Genomic DNA, 16654 nt, shown 5'->3' on the forward strand with positions numbered 1-16654 from the left:
GCCCTCCGACTCCGCCTCTTCGCCTATATAAAGGTCCCTGACCTAAAACATCGATACGGAAAAGGCACGGTACGAGAAACCTTCCAGAGCCGCCGCCATCGCGAAGCCAAGATCCGGGGGACAGGAGTCTCTGTTCCGGCACGCCGCCAGGACGGGGAAGTGCCCCCGGAAGGCTTCTCCATCGACACCACCGCCATCTTCATCAACGCTGCTGTCTCCCATGAGGAGGGAGTAGTTCTCCATCGAGGCTAAGGGCTGTACCGGTAGCTATGTGGTTAATCTCTCTCCCTATGTACTTCAATACAATGATCTCATGAGCTGCCTTACATGATTCAGATTCATATGAGTTTTGTATCACAATTCATCTATGTGCTATTCTAGTGATGTTATTAAAGTACTCTATTCCTCCTGCACTGTGTAAAGGTGACAGTGTGTGCATCGTGTAGTACTTGGCGTAGGTTATGATTGTAATCTCTTGTAGATTATGAAGTTAATTATTGCTATGATAGTATTGATGTGATCTATGCCTCCTTCATAGTGTGATGGTGACAGTGTGCATGCTATGTTAGTACTTGGTGTAGTTGTGTTGATCTATCATGCACTCTAAGGTTATTTAAACATGAATATCGAATATTGTGAAGCTTGTTAACTTCGGCATTGAGGGTTCGTGTAATCCTACACAATTAGTGGTGTTCATCATCTAACAAGAGAGTGTAGAGTATAGCATTTATCTATTTACTCTGTTATGTGATCAATGTTGAGTGTCCACTAGTGAAAGTATAATCCCTAGGCCTTGTTCCCAAATACTGCAATCATCGCTGCTTGTTTACTGTTATACTGCATCTCTACTGCCTGCAATATTACCACCATCAATCACACGCCAGTTGTAGCATCAAGCTATTTTCTGGTGCCGTTACTACTGCTCATATATATTCATACCACCTGTATTTCACTATCTCTTCGCCGAACTAGTGCACCTATACATCTGACAAGTGTATTAGGTGTGTTGGGGACACAAGAGACTTCTTACTTTGTGGTTGCAGGGTTGCATGAGAGGGATATCTTTGACCTCTTCCTCCCTGAGTTCGATAAACCTTGGGTGATCCACTTAAGGGAAACTTGCTGCTATTCTACAAACCTCTGCTCTTGGAGGCCCAATACTGTCTACAAGAATAGAAGCACCCGTAGACATCAACGGCGCGTTCCATAGCGGTGCGCGCCTCCAGGCGGACGCGGCCGGCGGCCTAGGCCTCGTGGTTCCAGTTCTGCCGGCGCATGCGCTCTTGTCGGCCGCGCTTCGCCGACGCAGCAGCCTCCCGGGCGCGCCGCTCGGGCGAGGGCATCTGGATGAGGTGGCGGGCTGCTCGCATAGCGAGCATCTCGTTCTTCTGCCCGAGGAGGTCGCCTAATCGGCGGCGGCCGGCCCGGCAGGTCGGCTCGTGCTCTTTCGTAACGCGCGTGAGGTCGGCGAGGCGCTCCTCGATGGCGGCGTTGATGTTGGCCAGCGCGAGGTCCTCCTCGTTCATGGGCTCCTCCTCCGCGACGGCCCCTGCCTCGTACCAGCCGTCCGCGGTCTTGTGCCAGCCGTCCGCGGCCGCCTCCACCATCTCCGCGTCCCCTTCCTTCTTCGCCGCCGCCTCGGCAGCGACGCGGATCGCGTTGTCGTCGGTGACCCACCGCGCGTCCGCGCGCTTCTCCTCCTCCGTCCGCGGGAACCTAGCCCGGGCGGCGAGGGAGAGCTTGGCCCAGGTGGCCTGCAGGGTGCGCGGCATGGCGCCGGAGAAGGTGGAGGGGGAGAGGACGGCGGAGAGGGTGTGATGCGGTCTCTGGCCGCCGCCGTCTTTTATAGCCGGCGGCCTGGCGGGAAACTTGGGCGCGAGCGCGTGCCAAAGGGCTTTTCGCGCGCGTGGGAACATTGGTGCGCGCAGGAACTTTTCCGCGCATTCCACCGTCCACCATTGCTGTCCCGTCGAGGCCTGCCATGGCGCAGCGCCGCGCAAGGAAGACGAACCACGTGGCGTCTGTTTGGGTCGCCGCGTTGGGCGCATCGTGCGACCCAAACGGACACGCGGACGCGGGCCGCTGTCCGCGTGTCCGCTTGGCCACCCAAACGGCCCAAAACGGATGGCCCAGCGCGTCCGTTTGGGTCGCGCGGTTGGAGATGCCCTAAAGGGAGGCGAGAAAGTGGGCGGGACGTGTCCGACGAGGCTGCATGGGCACCGCATGCGGCATGTCATCGGTGACCGTTCCAACAAAAAAAAACCTTGAGTTGGTATAATGGAAGATTCTAAGAGCATTTCCAGCCATCTTCCTGAGAAGCCTCCAGGACCTTTTTTATCTGGATGATGAAAGCGGCCAAGTTGTGCTCCCGTGTTTTCGTTCGGATTTGGGCTTTCATCCATCCGGGGAGCCCAGATCATCCCCGACCCCTCGAGGAGAGCTCAGGGAGTCCGGATGAAACGAAAGCGCGGGAAATGTCAAGAAAACTTCTCGCGCGGCTGGTGGCCCTGACTTGTCGGCGAGAAAGGCCGATTGTCGTCCTCATCGCATCGTCTTCCGTGCGCTGTAAAAGCCTGCCGCCGATCAGTCTTCGCCGAACGCGTAGCTTCCACGCGGCGAGTTAATGTCGTCGCCTCGGTTTCACGCGCATCGCGCTCTATTTATCGCGGAACTACCGCGTATGACCGCATTCACCATCCCGTCTCTCTATTCACCACCTCTCTCCCCAAACTCATCGAGCGAACAATGGCGACGGCGCGGCGAACAACGGCTTCGGCCGTCGTTCTCTCCACCAATGGGGGGGGGAGGTTGCTGCACGCGGCGGACTACCCCGTACCACCGGACTTCCGTGCGCCCAGAGGCTGGCGCCTGAGTGCGGGGGGGGGGGGGGGGGCGTCCCGATCCCGCCGCCACCAATCGGACGCGCCGTCCTCGAGGCGGAGATCGACGCTGTGCTCGTCACCCTCAGCGACGAGCAGCGCGCGGAGGAGAGGTTCTTCCCTAACAATTACGAGGCATGGATGGAGTTCTTCCGGCAAAGGTACGAGCGTGAACTCGCCGCTTACGACGGCCCTTCCCCTCCTCCAGCGCGAAACAACGCCGCCGGCCGCCACTGATGGTGGAGCGGGCCTGGCCGCACCCTCAAGAACATGCTCGCGCACATCGAGGGCGGCAACTCCCCCGTAGTGGGGATGCCGCCGCCGGTGGCTCCTACCGTGTCGCGCCGACATGGGAGCTCCTGGACGCCGCGACGGATGGCACCGTCGTCCTCGTCCTATGGGTCGGCGTCGACGTCCGCGGGTCGGCTCCTCCACCCGCGACGCTGAGGGTCGTCAAGAAGGAGTCGGCGTCTCAACCACCGACCAGAAGGCGCAGCAGCGGTGCCCTCATCATCCGCGAGGGGGGTATCGGTCGTCTTCTCCTTCGCGCGGCCGCAAGAGGAAGACGTCCAATAAGGACGCCGCATCCTAGCTCGCCGAAGAGGAGGTCAAGCGAGCCGAGGATGCGGTGGTGGCCGAGGCGATCGTGAGGTCGGTGTCCGACCTCGTCCCCGCCGACAACACCCTCCCAATGGACGCCGCGCTCGCCTGGTCCAGGCGTGACTGGGAGAGGCAGGAGGCGGAGCCGCAGAGGCGGCTGCTCGATCTGGTGGCCGCGCGGCAACGCGCCGCCCGAGCCACACCGACCACACCCACCGCACCCGTCGCCACTGTGCCGCTCATCAAGCTCGAGGAGAGCAGCGACGACGAGCTGTATTGGCCGATGCCGCCACATGGCGACCCTGGCCATATATTAGTCAGGGCCGGTCCTGAGATTTCAAGGGCCCGGGGCGAACCGAAAAACTAGGGCCCTAGAAGTCACAAATAATTATTTATACATGTATACATGAAATGATACAAGCTAACATTTAGAATCTACATAAGCAATATATTGGTATCAAATATTGTGTACTTGTTTTAAAAATTTCCTTGTCTTCCTAGATATAAAATCAATAACGATGGTATGCTAATAATCTAAGTACTCCCTCTATTTCAAAAGAATGTCGTGGATTTGTCTAAATTAAATGTATCTAGACGCGATTAGATAGAAGAAATTTAGAAAAATCTGGTAGATACATCTAATTGTAGAGATAAATCTATGACGCCTTTTTTGGCACGAAGAGAGTATATGTTTATACGATGATCTTATTTTTGAGACAATGATGATCTTATTTTGAAATTAAATTATTTTTTAAAGCGTGACTTCTCAAATTTATCTCTATGAGTGATGTGCGTGTATAACATGCTATAGCCTCCATGCAGATTACCTCGACAGGCCCCACCCATTTAATCTCCTCGTTGCTAATTAAAGGAGAATAAAAAGCCGACCTGGTCAGGGAAAAAGGCCCAAGATAAATAAAGGGAAAGGATTTTCCAGCCCACTAAACAGAAAAACGCTTCGTCCAGTATCGCCCTCCTCTCCTGAAAGGCACGAGAGAAACACTCTCATGTGCTCTAATGGCGCCGCTGAATGACCTCCGCTGCTGCTCCATATGCCTTAGCCAGCGGGGACCTTGGGGGCCCGGGCCGGGCCTGATATTAGTATCGGAGATACCAAATACACCAAACCTCTGCAACAACGCATTACCCTAGCACATAGCCAAAAAAAGAAAAGAAGAATTACATAAACAGAAAAGTCCTGAGTAGGAAAAAGAAAACGGACTATATATATGTCCACGTAAGAAAAAGAAAAAAGGATCGTGCTGTTGTAACCTGAGTAGGTTTCATCGTCGTATCCGTTCTGTAGAGCTAGAAAATAATCGGCGGCAGGTCTATCTCTCCAACGGAGAGTCTCCGTCTTTCGTTAGTCGAATTACCCGCCAATAGGATCGAATCTTTTTCGAGATCGCCAATAAGATCAAATCTGCGGACTAGGTCGTGTTAGAGTTGAGCACGTGTTGTAATCCCAGGTGATTTCCATCACTAATCCGATCTGTACCAAGCTAGCTTAGCTGCTATAAATAAACGTGTAAACCCATGTAATCAATCAACGCTAGCAACGAAAAGTACTGCACGATTGACTAGCTAGCTTGGCTACGCAGGCTAGCTGGACTAGGCCGTCGTCTTCGTCCCGGTCGCGCCGGGAAGTACTTGGCTGCGTGGGCTAGGCCAAACAGCTCGACCATGCGAGCACTCCGCAGCTCCTTGGCGTCCATACAACGCTCCTTGGCGTCAATAAAACGCCTTCTGGCGCCGACTAAATGCCCGTCCTACGATGACCTACCGACGGAACTCCTAGACCTCGTCATCGCAAGGCTCCCAGACCCCGCCGACCGTGCCCGCGCCCGGGCCGTCTGCCGCTCGTGGCACGCGGCCGTGCGCCGCCACGGGCCCCAACCATGGCGGTTGCCTAGCACAATGTCCCGCAGGCACCGCCACCGGCTCCGTTCCTTGCCCCGTGGCGCCAAAACCCTTGGCTCCACCGATGACTGGCTCGCCGTCCGAGTAGGCAAGGACCGCAAGTATATCCTACACAATCCCTTCTTGAAGAAGACCGTGCCGCTTCCCGAGCTGGACGCCGTCATCGGCCACGACATACGTAATGTAATCTACAGGTTCCTCATGCGGTCAACTGTGGATGACCTCCTCGCCGTCACCGTCAACAACAGGAGCCATGCTTTCATGGTGATCCGCCCAGGGAAGGGCGTGTGGTTGCCACCGCCAAGGACAAGTCCCTACATCCATATCATTGACGTTGCTTTCCTTGAAGGGAAACTCTACGCCATCACCAGCACAGAGGACCTCATCCCCTTCGATCTCTCATTAGATGGTGAAGGAAGACCTCTGGTTACCATGGGAAGACGCCTCATCAAACAACCGCCATATTACCATGGTCACAATGTGTGGCCCATGTCCTCTAGTGATGATGACGATGAGGAGGAGGAGGACGATGACTATGAAGCTGCTCCGGCTGATGATGATGATGATGATGATGACGACAACGACGATGATGAGATTGATGAGCAGGTGGAAGACGCACCAAATGAAGAGGTGGATAACGAGGCACCAGACACAAATGACATTGGGATCATCAATTGCCCAATTCAATTTCGGCCTCACTCTCATGATATCAACGTAACTAGCCACCATCTTATAGAATCATGCGGGAAACTGCTCGTGGTGAGGCATCATCAGAAAATGTGCCCACTCCAGCCTATTATATACGTGACTCTCGGGGTGGAAGTCTTCGAAGCGGACCTCCGCGCCGGCGTTTGGATGCCGCTGACTCGTGGGCTGGGCGGCGGTCGAGCACTCTTTATCAGCCTCAAATTCTCCAAGTCTGTCGCTGCGCCTTGTGGAGAGGTGGAGGAGGATGTCATTTATTTCAGGGACACTGGTGAGGTTTTCAACCTCAAGACCCGAACTTCTAGCCCCTCACGGTTGTGTATGTCTTCCGAGCTAGAAACGTGGCTCTTCCATCCGGAATTGGTGTTTTAGCGGTAGAAGAATATTGCATGCATGAACACCAATTAATTTGATGTATTTTTTTTTTATGGTTTTGTCTATTTTTCCTAATATACCGTTGTGTGTATCATGAACCCCCTGTGACCAGGGACGGAGCCAGCTTTCAATCTTGAGGGGGGCAAAATAGTGTTGTAAACTTTATGAGGGGGCAGAGTAAGCTAAATCAGCAAGAAATTAAAGTTCTAGTGAGTAGTATTCTTCATAAAATCCAAACCATGGGGGTGGCTGAGCCCCCCCTCATCCCCCCTTGTCTCCGTCCCTGCCCGTGACCTTTCGGTCTACATAGTATTATATACTCCGCTTTGTCAAGTAATATTTATTTTTATTGCCAGAAAAATATGGCACACAAGCTTGATTTTCCTCTAATAATTAAACACAAGATACAAATATGCAATGAGAAAACACTTCGTTTAACTAGATATCCAAGCGAACTAAGTAAAAAATGTACGAGTACATAACTAATTGACGAAGATTGGACAAAAAGGAAACAATATTATTTCTCAGAGAATGCATACCTAGCTAGCCCGGCCCTTTTTTCTTAATACAATAGGAATTTCGTAGACCCAATGAACTGCTGAATTCAACATGGCAGCCAATAGGAAGCCACCCATCTGAGAAGGTGGGACCGTGGAAAAAGTCAATGTATTTTTCAACTCTAATTTTTAGACTTCAGAAAATTCCAAAAAACATAGGTAATGATCGAATGCAGTAATGTGTGTACGAAATCTAAACATAAATATGTATTTTTATGGTGTATATAAAAACATAAAATATGTATATTTTTGCAAGAAGTTTCAAAATGCAACTTGATGTAAAGTAAGCTTAATAAGGGAACGAAATTCAATTCGGCTCCCTCTACCAAAAATCGTATTTTGAAGTGTCGAAATTTTTTAACAGAAAATTCTACATGGACATCTCCATAATATATGTGCATTCGTCAAACTTCACGAAAAAACCAATATTTTGTGTGGTTTATGTAAAAAGAGAAAAAATCTTTTGTGAAAAGAAATATTTTTAGCACCGAGTTTTGCCTTTTTTTACACATGTCACATGATAAATCGATTTTTTATGAAACAATTTTGTGAGCGCGTATCACTTGAAGATGTGCGTGCGAATTTTTTGTTTTATTTTTTTGAAATTCAAAAGATTCAACAAAAAGCCTTTTTTAAATTTAAAGTATGCTAGGTTCGCAGGAAACTAAACAAACTGAGCTTTATGTATCTGCTGGACCAAAAAGGTTCTTCACGGGCAACCAAACTCAAAACTGAGGTCGAAATTGATTCGTATCATCGACATATATCTTTTTCATGTACAACTTATTTTGATTCAGAGTATGGTTGTGTTGATTTGAAGAGAGAAAATGTGGAGTAGTGTAAGGGATTAAGCTTAAGCTAGTTCAGATGCAGAGGTTGCATCCATCGAGCAGAGGAGTAAAAAGAACGGGACATGCATGGTGGAAACGGTCGATTCAGGCGTTGTTTCATAGCCTATTCCGAAGGTGCTTTAAGAATCATGTAATGCAACAATATGGAAAAGCCTAGTCAACCAAACGAGCCAAAAATTAGTAACCCGATACAAGCCAAAGGTCTCTAGGCCACCAAACAAGCTCCAGATGAATTCTATATCCAGCAACTTCTTTACGCAGAATTAGTGCTGGTTCAATCTCTTGGGTTTGGTACTTTGGTTGGCTGCTCGTGAAGCCGTTTCTCATTGTCCATGTGAAAAAGTTTTCCTGCATCGTACCTTCCTTAAAATAGTTTGGAGCCTATACGAGGAGCCACGGTTAACTCGGCCGTTTTTGGACAATCTCTTATCGCGCTCGCTGGGAAAATTTCGAGCTCGCAGGGATTGCAAGAGCTTGCGCCCGTTCACAAAATTATCACGGGAGGAATTCAGCCACCACCTGCGGATTCGCTCTGCCTCGCAGCTAAATCTGCGCCACCGTTTTTTCTCATTTGAGTTCTTCTTCTAGGGAAGCTTCTTCACCGATTAACAGGTAAGTGGCCATCTTAATTCTCTGGCCGGTGGAGCCCCGCCGTGTCAAGTCATCTTTCTCCACATCGCCGACATGACGTCTTCCTCTTCCGTCTGTCAGATCGCTATGAGTAACATTGAACCCTAATAATTATAGCTTAGATGTGTTAGCTTTGATAACTTAGATCAGTTTGTTTAGACTTCAGCTTATATATATGATGACACGGTATAGTTTATTTAGCCACTCTAATTTGATGATCTAGCTTGGAGATTGATGTTTTGTGCTGGTTGGTTGCATTGGTAGATCTTTATTGTTTTGTGGTCCATGTGTATAAACACAATAGTTGATACGAGGATTGATTCTACAATTTGTATTTCTTCTCTTTATACCAACTCAACGATTATACATGGCAGCACACACAACCAAGGGAAGCTAGCAAGCTTCACAATCAAGCATTGTTCATCTTCATAAAACTTGTTACAATGTTAGAAGCTACTTAGCACTGTTCTTGTACTATAGTACCAATGTACCATACGGAGTGTACGTGTACAAGTACATGCCATCGTGACTTAAGATGCCTTCTCCATCCATGCATACATCATCCACGTGTAGGAAGCTAGCTACTTTCATCCATCCATGAACTACTTTCCTTATTCTTTTCTTACAAGGATATATATGCACGAGTGGACGACGTGGGCATAGTCTTGTGGTTTGGGTTGAGTGGTGCACCCCAACGACCAGAGTTTCATCTTTGCCAGAGACGAATTTCTGAAATTGTCACGCCAAGTCCCACTTCTACTATATCGGCTAAAAAAAACCCTCATTGGACTACCCCGAACTCCAGTCACTACCTAATGACGACCGCAAATGATGGGGGTGACGAATTTCATTGAGGCGCGGTAGATGTTCGCTAGTCTTTTGTGGACTATTTGATATTTATTAGGATGTTTGGGCATAAGTGCATATGAGCTCAAGCTTGAGTTCGGGCGCCCAAATTGTTTCCGAAGACTCGTCGTCCTCGGCCGGTGAGTATATAGAGGAGTTGATCAATGATGATATCGAGCAAATGGTGGTGGTGCTCACTATGAATGTGTTCGGTGATAGGAACACGAAGAAGTGGCGACGATCCAATGTTGGCCGGCTGTGCATCCCTCGGAACCGCATACTCGGCCGCAACATGCTCATGCGACATAAGTTTACCGAGGCACCAACATATCCGTCACATCTATTTTGTAGACACTACCGAATGTGTTGATATCTTTTTTGTGATAACTATAGAAGCTTGTGGGGCCAATGCTCACTATATTGCTCGCTGGAGGAATGCAGCCTGGCATCTCAGATGATTGTGCCGATGACTACCTTTGAATTGCAAATATACGACCATCGAGTGTGTGTGCATAGGTCCGCTTGGGTCATGATATGTATCTTCAGTCCGGTGTAAACAACGAAGAGAATAGAAAGAGGTTGATGGCGATGAATGAGAAGCGAAGCCGACCGGGCAAGATAGAAGTATCGAGTTTTATAAGTGACCACACGAGCTTCACGTGAAGATCGATGATGTATACCCATATTGGATTAGGTCGTTTTTCCATCTGCACCTCCTGCCTATTACCACCATAAAAAAAGTTGCCACAGGCGATGAAGTTGAGAGTCGACGGTGGTTGATGATGATTCATCCTGACGATTTTTCCACTTTTTGTGGTAGATCGCACAACTTTTTTCTCATTATTGAGTCCATCTAGCGCAATGGATTCGGGAAAAACGTTGTGCATGGTCACCACACACGTGGCATATGAGGATTTCTCAGGTGCGCCGGCAGCATCTCTAGCTGTCTTTTTTCTGGTCATGCCCTATGTTTCTACCTGCTTGTCGTTCCCTAATCGAGATGTTTATTTTGTTGGATGATTGGTTCCTGATATCAGCCTCTCTACATAATGGACGTTTTGTTTCTTGGATTTTTTACACGAGATTTCTAGCTACTCGACTTTTTCTTACGATACCGCCTTGTTAACGTTGACGATGATAAGGAAAATGAGTCTCATATGATAATAAATGTTTCTTTGTTTGAATTATTTTTTGTCGGAAATTCATGTCCCAAGGAACAAGGTACTCACGAAGAACCCAAAGAGGTGCCAAACTCTAGGGGCAAAACATGGCTTCCAACCTTCACGACGACCTCGGTAAGGACAACCACACAATGAGCTAGTTAAACGATATGCTTTACTAGGAACTCTTATTTATTTATTAGATGCACATGTATTAACGTTTCCGGTTAATACAATTCTAGCATGAAAAATAAACATCTATCATAAACATGGAATAATATAATAACCGCTTTAGTATTACCTCTCGGGCATATTCCTTTTAAGTTTAACATAATAATACCGGGAAATGCACTTTGACTCATAGGAGCATATGCTCCCATTATGTGAATGCACATTTCAAAGTGTCAAAAAATTCTAAATTAAATTTTTATATGTACATCTAGACATTTTATGTTGGTACACAAGTTTTCAAAAAAAAACTAAAAACAATTGTGGCTCCTGTAAAAAAGACAAGTTTTGATGCTATAACACGACTACGTACAGGATATTTTTTTTGTCTTTTTTGTACACGCCATATGAAATGTTGTTTCTCCACGAAAATTTGTGCACTAACATAGAATGTCACGATGTACACCAAAAAATTTATATCATAATTTTTTTAACATTTTTAAAATTGTTTTTTAATTATTTTATATAATGAGAGCATTTGCTCATATGAGCCAAATTGTCACCTCCAATAATACCTCCATATTGTGTGTGGAGGAGCCACATGCATATATAAGAGCATCATGTTGACCACAAATGCATCGTTAAATAGAGTGGAATATATACTTATTGGACACCTCTTTACAAAACAGTTTAGAACCGAACATCCACCATCTTAATAGAGTCATAATCCATATTATTACTATACTTGATCACACTTTTGCAATTGTTATGATCAAATAGGATCACCTTCAAGAATATAGTGTATATTTTCTTGAATACCGTGAAGTATCCTATCTTCAAGTCATGTGTTTTGATAAACTCTGACCAGCCCGCGTCCATAACAATCTTGCCATCTTCCTCCTTCGGAATGACCTTACAGAAGTAGTTGGTGGAGATCTTCAGCTTGATGGTGTATTGGTGTTTGACCACTACATTCAAACCAGGGCTCAAAAGCACTGAAGATGACCCCATCTAAGAGCATCTCCAATAGAGGCGCAATATTTTGGCGCTGCAAAACGTGCTTCGCGCGCGCTACAAACGCTTAGTGTGCGTTGTGCCAAATTCTCCTCCACCGTAGGCGCTATTTCGCAGCACACGCGGCTCACTGGAAAAGTGCCCGCAGCGGAAGCATTATTTTACAGCACCAGAAACACATTTTAACATTACATAGTCTTAATATTATATTATACACTATATAAAAGTTAAACACATCGGTGATCCCTGAGAGATTTGGTTACTGTTGATTTGCTATTTTCACGATAGAGGCTTTAGCCGTTTGGTGACACATGTCCAGTTTTACGGTCGGTGGACTCTTACCATTCGTTTTTTCCTTTTTTCTTATTTTTTATGGCAGGTTTCCTTCCGGTTGCCGGTTATTTAGGCATACTCTGCCGATTGCTTCCACTTTTACGTTGATGGTAGACTTTTCCCCTCAGTTACGTGCGATTAAGTTACCAGATATTTCTCTCGTGTGCAAACTAGAAACATCACTGGCTGGACCCCACCGATCACCGCTTATCTCTCCAGATTCATCTTCCACCATGTTGTCTCTCGCAAAAAATCCATCTGCTGGCTTCCAAGTGAACGCCCAGTCCAACGTGCACGCCTCCTTCTAGGCTTCACTCTTCCACTCTCTCCTTTTACCCCTGCCTCACACGCTCCGTCGTCGTGGCCGACGAAGAGGCCCGCCATAGCCGGCACGGCGGGGAGCGCCCAGATGGGCCTGAGTCTGCCCATGAATTCCACCGCCGGGTGACGCCTCTCACCGCTGGAGGGCGGCCTGATGTTTTCTGGCCGCAACGTCCGCCGTTGGCGACGAAGAGGCCCTCCATGGCCGGCGCGCTGGGAGCTCCCAGTTGGGGCGGACCCATGAATTCCATCGCCGGGAGGAGAACTGATGGGATGCCTCCTTTTTCCCTCTCTTCATGTGCCATATTTTTCTTCTTTCATGGCATCTCGATCTGATTTGGTTCAATGAGTTTCTCTCTAATTTTGATTTTACTGATTCTGGTTTTCCTGTGCCTTTTTTTAGGTCCAGCTTGGCTGCTGAACGAAACTGGCATTGCTGCAAGTTCCATGCAGGCGGTAGACAGGTGATGTCCGCACAACCAAATATCAATTGTCTGTAAGCCAAATTGTAGACAGTTGAAAACTAATAGTGCGGTGCCTGTTGCAAATCGTTGGCGGCGTTTGGATGTGCATCTACATACTGCTTTTGTAGGAGCAGGTTGTGCTTCCGGATTATAGAATCTGCAATTTGCTGCAATGAAAAGAGAATATCTAGAGATGCAATTTGCTGCAATTGTAGGAACAGGTCTGGTGCAAGGTGTTGCAAAGCGCAGAGCTACAGATTGCCGACCCTGGGGTCTCAGGCAATCTAGAGAGATGGTGGACGGAGGCCCGCAAACGTGTGAGGAGGACTGACAGGAAGCGCTTCGACTCCTTGGTCATAAGCACGACATGGACGCTATGGAAGCAGCGAAACGCTAGGGCTTTCGGAAACGAGAGGGAGCAGAAGACGGTGGACCAAATTGCGGTACTCATCAGACAAGATTTCCACCTTTGGGAGAGTGCCAAGAGAGGAGGGAGGCTAGATATAGCGAGAGAGTAGGCCTAGGCGGAGGGAGGGTGGCGTGTGTGTGTTAGCAGCGCCACGGTGCTATTCTTGTAATTTGATACTCACTTCTCTTCTATAAAGATAAGGCACGCTTTGCGCGTGCTCTCGAAAAAAAAAAGAGAATATCAGAAAGTTAAGATCTGATCTATGATGTGATACAACTACACTTTGGGACTACGTACACCCAAATATACTATGTTCTAGATCTTTTGAGCTTAGCTAGATATAACCATTGACACACCATCGTATCCGTTCTAATAGACCATTGTTGATTTTTGTTTCATTCATGTTACTCATCAGTATTAGTATACCATCAAGGAAATATCATAAGAGCTCACAGGGGTCTATAAGTAGTGTGATTATTCTAAATTAGCTAATGCAGCCCCTTAGATTTCTTTGTTTTTTGTATTTTTTGGTCAATGTGTTGAAGACCATCTTAAGGCTGCCCTCTCTACTTCCTGTTCTTATATTGCTGTTTACCAATTCGATTAGTTTACTTAGTGATGATCCATCGTCTTTGTGTAATTTGTTTTTACAACTCGTCGGTGTTCATTTATTCATCAGGCTGCCAAAGAGAAGCTTTAGTACAATGAGCATACTGGAAGTAGAATTCAGAATGTTATAGTGCGATAGTTGTTCATTTATCCATCAGGCAACCAAAGAAAAGCTTTAGTAATAGTGAGCACACTGGAAGTAGAATTCAGACTATTAGAGTTCATTAGTTTCGAACACGCAGACATGACAGTACCTTTCAGTTGGTGACCAGCTTGGTCTTGCACAGTACTGGAATACCTAGATTAGCTCATTTTTAATAACTGTCCAGATCAATTCCGGCCTTGGAGCCCTTCTAATCTACAACCACACAAACCATTGAAGATGCACTTAAGGGTAACTGACATAGGACATTTTTTTGTGTGCTGTCACGGGGTTCTTACAACTACAGATTATAAGCCATGCATATATTTTTCAGCTTATGCCCGTCAAACTGTATACAATCTATGCTTCGAATTGATTATGGGAATGAAAGCAGTTTACCTTTTGCATTCTTTTGAGCTTTTCATGTTTGTACATGTCCTCCTATACTACATGAGGTATAATGTTCCAGACCGGAATGCTTGATTAAGTTATCTGCTTGGCCTCCACTGTGTAATGTATTGTACATACATATGCTACTGTTACAAACTACATCGATGTTGCTTTTCATATTATGTGCCACGCCACTTCAAACTTCACAGAAAAATCAGTCTACACACAACTCTGCCATCATTGTTCAGATATTATATGCACACGGGCGCGGCGTGCCGCCGCGCCAATGCCTCCTAGTAAGATCTAAAAAAACATTGAAAATACATTTAAAATAGACAAAGACTACTATCTCCTAGTTCTACTCGTCGTCGGAGGTGGTCTCTGTCCAAATGTTGTCCTATCGATCATCATCGTCGCCCCAAGTCGTATTGGGCTTGACTAGCTCCCGCTCGGTGATATCCCGACGGCGGCGCCAGTCTGCCCTCTGTTGGAGATATGCCCAAGAGGCAATAATAAAAGTGGTTATTATATATCTTTATGTTTATGATAAATGTTTATATACCATGCTATAATTGTATTAACCAAAACATTGATACATGTGTGATATGTAAACAACAAAGAGTCCCTATTATGCCTCTTAACTAGCTTGTTGATTAATAGATGATTAGTTTCATAATCATGAACATTGGATGTTATTAATAACAAGGTTATATCATTATGTGAATGATGTAATGGACACACCCAATTAAGCGTAGCATAAGATCACGTCATTAAGTTATTTGCTATAAGCTTTCGATACATAGTTACCTAGTCCTTTCGACCATGAGATCATGTAAATCACTTATACCGGAAAGGTACTTTGATTACATCAAACGCCACTGCGTAAATGTGTGGTTATAAAGGTGGGATTAAGTATCCGGAAAGTATGAGTTGAGGCATATGGATCAACAGTGTGATTTGTCCATCCCGATGACAGATAGATATACTCTGGGCCCTCTCGGTGGAATGTCGTCTAATGTCTTGCAAGCATATGAATAAGTTCATAAGAGACCACATACCACGGTACGAGTAAAGAGTACTTGTCAGGAGACGAGGTTGAACAAGGTATAGAGTGATACCGATGATCAAACCTCGGACAAGTAAAATATCGCGTGACAAAGGGAATTGGTATCGTATGTGAATGGTTCATTCGATCACTAAGTCATCGTTGAATATGTGGGAGCCATTATGGATCTCCGGATCCCGCTATTGGTTATTGGTCGGAGAGAGTTCTCACCCATGTCCACATAGTTCGCGAACCGTAGGGTGACACACTTAAGGTTTGATGTTGTAATAGTAGAACTTGAATATGGAATGGAGTTCGAAGTCTCGGATGGGATCCCGGACATCACGAGAAGTTCCAGAATGGTCCGGAGAATAAGATTCATATATAGGAAGTCATTTTATAAGTTTGAAAATGATCCGGTGGTTTTACGGAAGGTTCTAGAAGGTTCTAGAAAAGTCCGGAAGGAATCACTAAGGAAGGAGTCCCGGTGGGACTCCACCCCCCATGGCCAGCCAACCCTAGTGGGGGGAGTCCAAGGTGGACTCCACCTAAGGGGGCCGGCCACCCACCTTCATGGAAGGGTGGGAATCCCACTTGGGTGGGAGTCCCACCTTGGGTAGGTTTCCCTACTACATGGAAGGTTCTTGAGTTGGGGTCTTATTCGAAGACTTGTAGTCCAACACTTGGGGTTCCACCTATATAATGAGGGGAATAGGGGAGGGGGCCGGCCACCACAAAGCCACAAGCTGGCCGCACCCCTTGAGGCCGGCCACCCCCTCTCCCAAACCCTAGCCGCCCCCCTCTCCTCCACCTCTCCCGCACGCTTAGCGAAGCTCCGCCGGAGTTCTCCATCGCCACCGCCACCACGTCGTCGTGCTGCCGGATTCAAGGATGAGCTACTACTTCCGCTGCCCGCTGGAACGGGGAGAAGGACGTCATCTTCATCAACACCGAACGTGTGACCGAGTACGGAGGTGCTGCCCGATCGTGGCACCGTGATCAAGATCTTCTACACGCTTTTGCAAGCGGCAAGTGATCGTCTACCGCAGCAACAAGAGCCTCCTCTTGTAGGCTTTGGAAATCTTCAAGGGTGAGTTTCGATCATCCCCTCGTTGCTCCCGTCTTCTAGATTGCATCTTGGCTTGGATTGCGTTCTCGCGGTAGGAAAATTTTTGTTTTCTATGCAACGAATCCCTACAGTGGTATCAGAGCCAGGTTTATGCATAGATGGTTGCA

General features: G+C 47.2%; 1 long non-coding RNA gene across 1 annotated transcript; it reads left to right on the top strand.

Moving 5' to 3' along the window:
• The first annotated feature begins 8333 nt into the window (after window positions 1-8333).
• On the top strand, window positions 8334-14085 carry LOC139830980 (uncharacterized). The gene is made up of 3 exons (XR_011744673.1): window positions 8334-9503; window positions 9583-10658; window positions 12085-14085. It is a non-coding gene; the product is annotated as an uncharacterized lncRNA (long non-coding RNA).
• Window positions 14086-16654: the final 2569 nt, after the last annotated feature.

The sequence above is a fragment of the Lolium perenne genome, chromosome 5 (assembly GCF_019359855.2).
Source record: "Lolium perenne isolate Kyuss_39 chromosome 5, Kyuss_2.0, whole genome shotgun sequence".
Classification (NCBI taxonomy): domain Eukaryota; kingdom Viridiplantae; phylum Streptophyta; class Magnoliopsida; order Poales; family Poaceae; genus Lolium; species Lolium perenne.